Source organism: Scleropages formosus, chromosome 13 (genome assembly GCF_900964775.1).
Source record: "Scleropages formosus chromosome 13, fSclFor1.1, whole genome shotgun sequence".
NCBI classification, from domain to species: domain Eukaryota; kingdom Metazoa; phylum Chordata; class Actinopteri; order Osteoglossiformes; family Osteoglossidae; genus Scleropages; species Scleropages formosus.
Window position 1 is genome coordinate 27,368,363 of NC_041818.1, and position 10,999 is coordinate 27,379,361.

Sequence of the window (10,999 nt, forward strand, 5' to 3'; positions counted from 1 at the left end):
GAACTTTCCTCTCTTGTGTCCTTCAGTTTGCGTTTAACTACCGTGTTTAACCGCAACCCAGCGGTCGCCGCCCATTAATGTACGTAAATGATATTCAGACTATTGACTAGGCGCTGTGAGCGATTGTTTTGCATTCACGTAAATTGCTAATTGTGTCGCGTTCATTGCTGAAGCGAGGTGGAGGTTGTGGGGTCTAACTCGGCTTTTGGATTCAATCTGGCCATTCGATTGACCGTCACCATGTGAAATATGAGCATTGTTGGCTTCCGCGCGTCACCGGTAGCTCTTCGTACGTATTACTTTCTGCACTGAGGACGTGCAAACTTAATTATTTTACAGGCATTAAATATGTGATTGTTTTACACTTTCAGAAAAGCAAGGCGATGTCATTTTGTACGTGCAAGTACCTCGTGGGCGAAGAGTTTGTGGAATTACGGATGAGCATCGTGTAACACCGCCGAGGTTCATCTGAGCGCCGCTCAGCAGTCAACAGTCCAACACTGTCACCCATAATAGGCCTGGAAAATTCATGGTAAAGTCCAGTAAGGGTGTGGAGAAATGATATTAGGTTACTCATTACACACATTTAAATAACCAGAAACATTTTATCTTCGTGGCAATAGACCCGACTACAGAGGGAGATTCTCTAAAGCGTGACGAAAGGACATCTGGAAACGACAGCATAGTCCCATTCACAAAGGCAGCTGCAATAAATGGTGCGAGATTGTATCTGCTGGTGTGGGCTGAGCGTGAGAGGGACAAAGAGAGAGAAGGACAAGCAGGCAGGAGACCAAGGGAAAGACTGAAGGGTGCAGACAGACAGGCAGATACAGAGCGACAGAGACAGAAGGAGAGAGAGAGACAGGGAGACACGGACAGAGACTGAAGGACAGGCAGTCAGAGAGGGAAGGAGACACGGGACAGAGGGACAGACGGTTACTCCATGCGTCTGTGTGTCACTGCTGGATGAGTAAGAGGCCTGAATGTCCCCCTTAAGCACCGCTGTGCGGAAATTCAGTTTCATCCGCACGTCAAATGCGACTCTGTTTATTCGGGCTTTGAAATCCCAAAGTTCGACCCCGTTACTGTTTTGTCAAACTCCCGTTGGTTCAGTTTGACAGCAGATCCGTCAGTCGCCGGTTCCATCCCGTGTCAAACGGCGGCGGGTGATTATTCAGCGCCAAAAATGACACCGAATCTCTAATCCCAGTGTTGAGTGTCAGGTGTTTGGAAGGGGGACGCGCTTCGGCGACGCTGCAGAGGGGCATCGCCACACACACCTGCTGCGCTAAGCGACACGCAGTCTGTTTTATCGAGGACCGATGAGCTGGAGAGGAACGTGGAGAGCGAAGACTAACGGCTCGGCAGAAGCCGTGTCCACAGAAGAGCGCTTTACCCTCACGGAGCCGCTGAGCCACGTTTGAGCCGCAGCAGCCTGGTGTGGGGGACTGGGGGCGGCACAACCGACATGCAAAGTAGTCCGGGCTCGGAGCTCTGTGATTGGCTGCTGTGGCCGGGCATTTGAGCCCGAGGAGAGTGAGAGAGCGAGCGAGCGAGAGAGTGAGTCAGCCCGCATCGGGCTGCATCGAGGGCCTCGTACCCCTGGCGAACATGTGCCTGTGCATCACGTGACCCACTTGCTCTCCTCCTCTCGCTGCCGCTCACTCTCTCGCTCCGCTGTGCGCGACACCCCTAACCGACGTGCTGGTTAAACAAACCGTGGCACCGAGTCTCTCAGGTGATAAAGGGTTTAAAGTCGGCGACTCCTGGAAAAACACCGGGGGGGAGCGTGGGGACCAAAGTTTACTCTGATCCACTCTACATGCCACATATTTCTGGTGACCCTTAACCTCTGGCGTAAGGTCCGTAGACCCCCAGCGTCCCTGTGCTGCGGGCTCGTTTTTCCCCTAAACAGCACACTGTCCCAGCATGCATCTCTCTGCCATCGTCCCTGGTGTCTCCATACTCCAGCTCGTTATATTAAGGGAAGACGTGGACCGCAGTGGGAGTGTAAAGCTGCTCCGTCTTTGGGGGGCACCTCTGTTTTACTGGGTGGAGCTTCTACACCGAGGAAGGCCATGCACCTGAGCTAAGTGCTGCGTGAGGTCCTGACCTTTATCGTTTCGTTTTTCTTCATCTTCTCAGTCTTTCCTGTCCAGCTGCAACCGTCCCTTGCTGTGGTGGTCCTTCATCATGGCGTCTTCCCGGGCGGGCGGCACATGTTGCAGGAACGAGGCCTGGAACACCCCCTAGAACCAGTTTGTGTGTGTGCTGGGAGGGTGGGCGGGTTGGAGGTGTGGCCACCAAAGGGGCGGGGCTTGTGGCCATTCTTTCCGGACCACCTTCGGCCTGGTGTTGCGTTGACATCGAGGTGAAATAAGTGTCAGCGTGCTCGACCTGTGAAGGGCGTGTTTGTCACAGCAAAGGCCAAAGTCTGCGCTCACACACAGAGATGGTACAGGAACACACTTTAGTCCAGATTACACCCCGTGGAGCTATAAGGAGGCCTTTAAGGTGAGGTTCCCGTTCCCGCCCACCCACTTCCTTTGCTCTGGCACTTCGTTCAGCAGACTCGGAACCCGCCGTCTAGATAACACCCCCTCTGGGCTTGTTTATCCCACGTTTGTTTGTGTGCCCGTACAGAACGAGCCGCGGAAATATCATATCCACGTCACACCCTTTCCTGGACAGTCCTCAACTGGGGCTCTGAGATGCCCTGTGGTCCACGTGTCCCTGCAGTGGGTGGAGCTTGCAGCCCACTCGCACACACACTCAGAGTGTGATGACCAGGTTCAGGCCCCAGTAGGTTCAGGACGGAGGGACGAGCTCCCAGTTGTGCTGCCTCCACCATACCATCTCCATCATGGCTCCGCTGGGAGCACTGATTCGTGGCGGCCCGCACCCCTCTTGCTACATCCCGTTTCGCTGTCCCTGGACTTGGCGGCGGGGAGGGAATGCTTTGCGGATCCCGTAATAAACAGCGATCCCACTCAGTGAGCTTTAAGACCTCGAAGGCTTTACATGGTTGAACGCACGCAAAAAATCCCTTCGGCACAAATGCAAACGGGCAACACGCACTCGCATGCACAAGAGCGCAGCCAATGCGCCAAAGACGGGTGGGCAGAGCTCCGGCTCCAAGGACTGTAGGTGGGTGGACACTCCTAGATAAATATAGGCTGAGAAGCGCCAGGAGCACCTGGGTGGGTGGCAGATGGGGGGGATCTGGAGGGACGGACGGACGGACGGATGGATGGTAGGTGGAAGGAGAGAAAAGCCAAGGTGGCTCTGTTTTATCTTCACCCCTTCCCCTCCCCGACGCTCTGCCGCTACCGTTTTTCCGTGTAACCGGCCTTTCGGCTCGTGCTGCTGCAGGGTCTGAGCCCCAGAAGGGAAAACAAACCGGACCCCCGTGACACGAATGCACTTCCATCGCTGCGTAAATGATAACGAGGAAGTGGGCGCAGTCAGCCAATCAGAGGAGGTTGCTCCTCGGCCTGCTTAACCGTACCACCGGATGCAGGTACGGAGGCCCCGCCCCCAGGGCGCACGCGGGTGCGCGGTGACCGGGACTCCGAAGCCGCGTCTTTTGTCCGATCCCTGCAGGCCCTCCCATCTCTAATTTAGTTACCTGCGAGCAAGCGCCCTGAACGGGCCGGGATGAGAACCGATCGAAGGCAGCGACGCGGACACCCCCCCGACTCGCGCCTGCGGTCCTGACCGGGGGTCGGCACTCTCTGCCGCTCTAGTGTCACCAGCTGCCCGAAAGATTATGAAACCGTGACGTGTCGCTGCGCCAGACTCACAAAGGGAGCGAGCGAAGCCGAGCAGCGGCTAAATATATCCCGAGCCGCGCGGTCCGATCGCGGAGAGGGGAGGCGCTGGAGATGCGCTGCCTGCGGCTGGGCCGTTCGCAGGGGGCGCCGGTTACTTCAAAGGAGAAGGTGAACGAAAAGCGCCCGCTAAAATAAGCGTGCTTGCGTAACGCTCTTATATAAGGCCTTGTGCAGAGCAGCGGAGTCGAGCCGTTCGGCGATTACCAAACTGCTGAGCGGCGGCGCCAAATCGGGACGCAACAACGCTCCGTCGTCATTCCCCTCCGGCGAGAATATCCGTGACCCGCGTCGTTTAATCTGAAATTCGTTTACTCTTGTGACTCGTCCCCACATAATCCAGGTCATGCTAAAGAAAGCTGTTAGCCCAATACTCCAGAGCCAATCCAGGACAGCATAGTGCCATGTTGTGTGTGTGTGTGTGTGTGTGTGTGTGTGTGTGTGTGTATTACCTATGCTCTGAATTACCAATATGAATCCTCACAAGTGAGGAGTACAGTAGTCAACAAAATGCAACCCTTCATCCCCCATACCCCCTGCTGTGATTCATAATATTCCCGGTAAGAGGGTGGGTTTCAGGCCCCGTTGCCACGACAGTCAAGAAACAACGTGAGGATGTTGTGATTCGCACGCTGGAGCCACTGCAGCGCCAGTGTGTGGATCCCACCAAGTGGGAGGGGCAAAGCTGTGGCTTTGCGTGCATCCCCCCCCCCCCCCCCCCCCACAGCCGGTATCTTTCCCTGGGAATGGGGTGAAGGGTTGAGGGGGTAGGATGAAGGGGCTGGCTGGACTGGGAGGGGAGAAGAGGAAAGGATGAGGCAAGAAGCAGATGTGGGAGCAGGTGAAAGAGAGTGAAGGACCGCGGTAACGTGGTGATGGACAGGTTTAGTGGCGTGGAGAACGTGTGTGTGTGTGTGTGTGTGCAAGACAGGAGTTGTAGGAGACAAAGGAAACGGGGCAAGAAAGAGGAGCGTGTTACTGTGCTGAGTTACTGCTTGTGACACGTGTGTCCGGCCCTGACGATTAGTGCTGTGGTCACGGGACCCCCCACAAGGGGGTAACATCTGTCAGGAGTGTTGCCCTCGATGACCTGTGGCTGGTGGACCCACCTCCCCAATCTGCGTAGAAACAGTGGCAGGGCCCCCCCCTGCCCTGCTCCCCCCCCCCAAAGAAAAAACCGTTTCCCCTCCACGGTGGAATATGGGCCTTCCTTCAGGGATTACTGACTTCCCATAGAGGAGCACGCGGCGTTCGCACGGCAGGACGGACTGGTTGTTTCAGTCTGCGGAGGGGGGAACAGGGCGAGTGAGCTGTCGGGATCCGTACGGAATGTATCTCCGCGGGGTGTGGAACTGCCCCCAGGTACACAGGATTTGCACCGTCACGCAGACACAACAAAATTCGGCTCCCCACGTTTCCCTCCGCTGTGAACCACAGCTGGACCCTGCAGCTGTCACACCCTGCTACGGCGCCGTCCTCGTTCGCTTTCCGATTGTGTTGGAACATTGTGTTATTACCAAATTACACGTTGTTGAGCGTGGCACAGCGGCGCAGCAGGTAGCGCTGGCGCCTCAGCCCTCCTGTGCCGCACGTTCAGATGCAGGCTTCCATCCTCTCAGCATGTGAGGAGTTTACACGGTGTCCTGTGTTCTCTTTGGTTTCCTCCAGGTGCTCTGGTTTCCTCTCACAGTCTAAAGGAGCGTGTTTCATGTGAACCGGTGACTCAATCTGTGTGCGAGAGGGTACGTGGCTGCCCTGTAATGGCTAGACCTCCTGTCCAGGGTACACCCTACCTCTGAACCTCCCCATCCTTGCTCTGGGTTGGCGGTTATGATAACGGATGGATGTACGAATGCTGTTTAACCCATGAGCTGCTCTACTGTATGATCAAAAAATCTGTATCCCATCATCGGAAACCCATGTGAGAGACGTGGAAATTCAGACTGATCGGTCTGGTTAAGGAAAAACAGCGTTACACTCTTCCGGTTAAGTAAAACCCTGTTCTTTAGATAGCAGAGAGACTGATGCCGAACGTTGCAAACCAAAGCCGATTCCACCCTTCGTTCTCCTGCTCCAAACCCCCTTTTTTCCGCGTTGTGCCATCGTTGCAGACTATAAGGAGCGGTGAGGTTCAACCAGCGGGAGGCCCGTTCCCTTGGCCTCTGTGCCGCCACCCTGGCAGGGCAGCGGGGGGCGCAGCGGTTATGAAATGCAGCATCCAAGTGCGAACATCTTTGCTTGTGCTCAGGCTGAAATATGTGGACCAGTGGTCCAGCAGTGTAAAAGCGTGGTGGCAAATACTGTAAAACTGGTTCACGGACAGCCGTTAATGAAGAATAGTCAAACGGTGAGGCAGAGATTGCATCATGCAGGCGTTGCTTTTCATGTGTTATTGCACAACCCTCGATTGTTTCATTTTTACACGCTTACTTCCTTGTGGAGAGGGGGTGCGGTGGCGCAGTGGGTTGGACCGCAGTCCTGCTCTCCGGTGGGTCTGGGGTTCGAGTCCCGCTTGGGGTGCCTTGCGGCGGACTGGCGTCCCGTCCTGGGTGTGTCCCCTTCCCCCTCCGGCCTTACGCCCTGTGTTGCCGGGTAGGCTCCGGTTCCCCGTGACCCCGTAAGGGACAAGCGGTTCTGAAAATGTGTGTGTGTGTGTGTGTACTTCCTTGTGGGAAGTCTGTGCTGCGGTGGTGGTGTGCTCAGTCAGCCGCGTGTCCTCGTAGTCTTCTACAGAAGTGTGAAACCAGGCTGCCGGTTGGGAGTGTGATCTTCCTGCGAAGGCATGCTTTTGCTTAAATGTAGTCTTTATAGTAAATTTTGCTAGTTATTTACTCGTACAGCTGATGCTTTTCTCCAGCGCAACTTGGTGTTAAGCTACTAACACCGATTTACCCATTTATACATTAAGGTAATTTTTACTCCGTCAACTCGGTAAATGCTTCGGTCAAGGACAGGCGGCCGAAGCGGGGACTTGAATGCGAGTTCCTCAAGTTCTAGGCACTGGCTCTAGCCGCTACGCCACCTGCTGCCACCTTCTAAAGAGTACTAACGGTGGCGCGCGTTTAAGGTGCTTCCTCTGGAGTCTGAGGTGGTGGGCTTGAATCCCACCTCCTGCTGTAGTACCCATGAGAAAGGCATTTACCCGGACTTGATACCGTACAAAATTACCATGTTTGGTAACTGGGTAAATCACAAAGAGGATGTGGAGAAAAGCATAATGGCAAAATGTAGATAGTTGTGACGAGATCGATGTCTCAAAGTGAGCATTAATAAGGGCTATATTCCGAAAAAAAAAAAACTGATTATGCGCTTGTTGCTTATATGTATTGAAAAATTCCTTAACCGTATGGCCATGTTCTTCTCTAGCCTCCAGGTAGAGGTTATCTGCAATGTCATGCTTAGTTAGTAAAGTCAGATGTTTTTCCGTTTATCCAACAGGGTGGAATCTCTCTCTCTATCTCACACACACACACACACACACACACACACACACACACACACACACACACACACACACACACACACACACACACACACAGAGTCTCACTCACTCCTCTCCCCGTGAACGGATTAGCGATTTAACCGAGACCCAAGCGTCCGAGTGAGCGAATAACAGAGGGTTGAGCATCGTCGCTGCCCCGTTTGGTCCGGGAGCCGGAGAGCATTCTGCCGATTGGCCGAGCTACCGGCGGACGTGGGGGGCGAAGTGCCGCGCGCGGTGCTCCCCCCGCTCCAACTGTTTGCCCTTGCACCCTTATCTCTGGTTGCATTGGTCCGGCAACAGGCTTCCCAGAGCAGAGAGCCTTCTGGGAGGGCGACACCACCCGCTGCGCCAACATGTATTTGTCCAATAGCGCAAATCTACTCTTATTAGTTTAGGGCGGCTGCCAGACCATTGTTTAGGCAGAAAGTATCGGATGATTCGACTCTTAAACCGTTGTGCTTGTTGAAGTTTACAACTGTACCGCCTGTTATTTTTGTGTATTACATTGTACCCGAGTGCTGTTAACGTACCGGGTCGCGTCGTAGCGGCAGCGTTGGCTAAAGGGTATTAACGTAAGTCAAGCGTGTCGCCGCCGCTTCCTCCAGGTGCTTTATTCCTCATCCACGCCGACTTATTGCAGGCCGGCTCGAGGTCGAAAGTCGACGAGGGGCCGCTTACGGCGTAGCAGGAAAGCATATGTCCTCTGCGTCAAGGACAAGCGGCGACCGCGGGAGGTTCGCTCCGCTCGACCGACCGCGCGTTCCAAGGGTGCCGCTCCGTATCAGGGGCTCAGCTGCCTTCGGGGTGACCTTTAAGGCCCATTTGCATTCGCGTGGTGCGGCGATCCCGCGTGACGAGCAGCTGCCTCGGGAGGGGACCTCTCGCGGGGCTCAACGGCTGCTTCACCGCTCCCCTAGAGGGCGCTGTCCCCGAAGTTCATACATCGTGCAGCAGCGTGTGTGAAGGAGACTGGTTCAACTCTACTGTTTAGCAGCCTTGACCGTTTCTTGAGGCGGCTCATGGAGCGGATCTGCTACTGTTTTTAACCTGTGGGCGGCAACCAGAGCGAAATACACCAGCGATTTACCCGTTTGTACTGCTGGGTAATTCCTGCCAGAGCAATTCAGGGTAGGTACCTTGATCAAAATTACTGCAGCAGGAGGTGGGATTCGAACCTGCACACCCTTGGATCTGAAGGCAGTTGCTCCAGCCAGTACACTACATGCTGCCCCTAAAGTGTGGGGGCTGTACACTGAGCTACTTACAGTGATTTACCCATTGCTGCAGCCGAGGAGTTTTCACTGCGTCAGTTCAGGGTAAGTACCATGTTCAAGGGTACTGCAGCAGGAGTTGGTTTTGGACCCAGAGCCTTCAGTGACGGTCAAAGCCCAGACCAGCCTTCATGTCCAGAGAACTAACTGGGAGGATCTGTGTTTTGCGTGGTTGGAACACACGTTCGTGTCACCTCCACCCTTGACCCTCCGCCAACATCCAGAGCACGTGTCGCCCCCGCTTGCCCATTTTGACAGTTGCCTCTTAGGAATCCCAAACAAACCCCCACCCCCACGAGGCCCGTGTGCTCCCGCCTGGCCGCCAAGCGCTTCTCCAGCCGTGCACTTGTTTTGAGAACAAAGTGACAAGGTTAAGTCTGTCTCTGTGTGTTTAGCGCACACACATGGATGGCGCGGGGAAAAACAGCAGCCCTCATGCCCTTTAACCCTTTACACTTCACAGTTGGCAGGTGCTGCCATCGCAGCCCATCCATCCTTCTTGTTTTCCACCTTTTGTGTCACAAAGTAAAACCTCTAAGTGTGTGTGTGTCCGGAGGTCGTTCCGGGGCTCCGGCGACACGGCAGCTTGGCATCCCGCTGCGCCACACGACAGGGCTCATACTGCTGCTCTCGAAGGGACGGTAACCCGGGCAGCTGCGTGCTTACCCGCACACGTCAGCGCCAGTGCGTCACTCAAGGGTTCAACAGCGGAGCAGCCCCCAGGGTTTCCTGCCTCCAGCCACTGAGCTGCACCTTTTGACAGCCATGGTGTGTAAACGATCATGTGACCGCTGCGGTCCCGTTTACGATTGTGCGAGAGGCACGCGGTCTCCCGTAGCGCATGTCGCTAACAGACGCGCACCGGCGCCGCCCGAGAAGTTGGGTCAGGTAACGTGAGAAGGGTTGCGTTCAACACAAAGAGGATGGTTTCACCGCCCAGGTCCAGGAGGGGATGGCGTTCTAGGGATCAAAGCCCACTGAAGATGTAGGACGGTGTAAATTCACACGGGGTATTTATAATTGCAGAAAGAGCGAGTCGCTGGGGGACGGCGCTTGTGGACCGTGTGACCCATCATCATGTGACCTGGCCGGCGAGGAGCCGTGCGTTACGCGGCGGTCGTGGGCCCAGACCTGCGCTTTAGGAACGGCATCTGGAGGGCTCTCCGAGGTTCAGCTCGGCGTGCTTTCCAACGCCATAAATACCTACCGAACACCAGACCCCACCGTGCTCCTGTCTCCTTCAGCCCGAGTGGAGCTGCTGCCCACTGAAAGGTTACAGATAAGAATAGAGTTGGGCTGTGAATGATTTATCAGGCCCCTGTGCTAACGCTGCTCAGCCTGCAGTCACGCTGCGCTGGCGCGGCCGCATGCGAACCCCACTCCCGGGCGAGGCGTGGGTGCGAGGACCCGGCCCCACCTGCAGACGGCTGCAGAGCGAATGCGGAGCACAGCTACAGCACTCCCCCACGTCACACACGAACGGTGGAGTCCCTACAGCGTCCGTCCCACACGCACGGGCACGCGTCTCTGTGTTTTTGAACCTCCTGCCTACCGAGACCCCTTCAGGAGAAGCCGCAGGCCGACTCTCTCTGAGCTCCCGCACCTTCACGCACCCAGACGCTCAACGCTGTGTCACTCGTCCTGTCCAAGATTAGATATAGAGAAGTCTTGTAATATCTGAGACGTGACGGACACATCTTGTGTCTCCGGCGGTGAGTCACCCGTGTCATCGTTTCCCCCGACTTCTCCGGGAAGGAAGAAGTTGAAACCCCAATCGGACTCGCTGAAGAGGAGCTGGAGCCTCGATTAAGACTCGATTAAGACAGACGGCCGCAGAGCAGCTCCACACCGGGTCAACCTCTGGAGCCTTACGCTCAGCCCACAGCGAGATGCCTTAAGGTCTCACTGGACACCATAAGGGCCACAAGATGGTCAAAGGATCTTCATCCCAGTAACTGCGGGACCTGCTCGCTCCCTGCACCCAGCCCAAATGCTGCCCTCCTCCATCTCTGGCCGCTTGGTAGTTTCACTCACAAGGGTCCAAAAATGTAAAGCCTGAAAGCTCTTGGTTTTTGCCCCGGTTTGGTGAAATGAGCCCCTCAGAGCTGCTGAATCCCTTTCAACTAGAGTCTTAGATCCAATCCCTTTTTGGACCGACTTCGATCACGATCTCCTAATAGCTATATCAATTCTATATGCAGCTACTCCGTAATGGGTGTCGGCAAAACCGTGGTGTTGGACGCACTGACTATGTTTCGACAATCGCGCGCCTGCACCAAAAATCCATCACCTGTCATTGATTCTCTTCTGTTTATTCTCACTTGTATGTCACTTTGGAAAAAAGCGTCTTCTGCACGGATTAAAGAAAAAATGTAAAGGTATAAGTGGGCACCTCAGGCCACGGTAGGCCAACC